Below are 732 nucleotides of genomic sequence, written 5' to 3'. Positions count from 1 at the left end.
TAGTAATTTATAATGTCATCATCATTACATGTATGTATAAAGTATTGCCTACCTTCTAATTATAATAATTTTTTTAGAACACTCATCAACATTTATTATTAGAAAAACCTATTAGGTTTCCAATAGTTCTTTATAAAAATAATATAGTTAATATTATTAATTTTATTTATAGAAGTAGTTATTTTTTTGTATTTCCCATACTACAATTGACGGAAAATCTTCCTTAGTTTACAGAAAAATTTGATAAATTCATCATACTAACAAGATGAAGAGATGAAACAGAACAAAATAATAGTTTGGTCAATAGAGATTTGATTTAAGGAACAATATTTATTTATTTGTATATTATACAAAAATAAATACTATTAAAAAATTGAATAAACAAATAGCTTTAAAAAACTTCGAGCAGTCATGGCCGAGCGGTTAAGGCGTCTGACTAGAAATCAGATTCCCTCTGGGAGCGTAGGTTCGAATCCTACTGACTGCGATCCTTTTTTATTATTTTTCATAAATTTAAAATAAACTAGAACTAAACATTGAATATAAAAAGTGTTTAGTTTTTTTTTAATAATTTTTGGTAAGATAAAATTTGACGTTTCAAAATATTTTGATAAAGATGAAAGTCAAATTTTATCAAAAGTGACCTAAAATCGAAAACATTTAAATGCATTAATGTTTTTATTTATATATAAAAAACTAATAATAAATATTAATATTTAAAAATAAAAGAAT

General features: G+C 22.4%; 1 non-coding gene across 1 annotated transcript; it reads left to right on the top strand.

The window, feature by feature from the left end:
* Nucleotides 1–405: 405 nt before the first annotated feature.
* On the top strand, nucleotides 406–487 carry Trnas-aga (transfer RNA serine (anticodon AGA)). Its single transcript has one exon. It is a non-coding gene; the product is annotated as a tRNA-Ser (tRNA).
* The last annotated feature ends 245 nt before the right edge of the window (nucleotides 488–732 follow it).

Source organism: Diorhabda sublineata, chromosome 11, assembly GCF_026230105.1.
Source record: "Diorhabda sublineata isolate icDioSubl1.1 chromosome 11, icDioSubl1.1, whole genome shotgun sequence".
Taxonomy (NCBI): domain Eukaryota; kingdom Metazoa; phylum Arthropoda; class Insecta; order Coleoptera; family Chrysomelidae; genus Diorhabda; species Diorhabda sublineata.
Note: the sequence above shows the minus strand (reverse complement) of the source record. Positions and strands in the feature narration are given on the sequence as shown.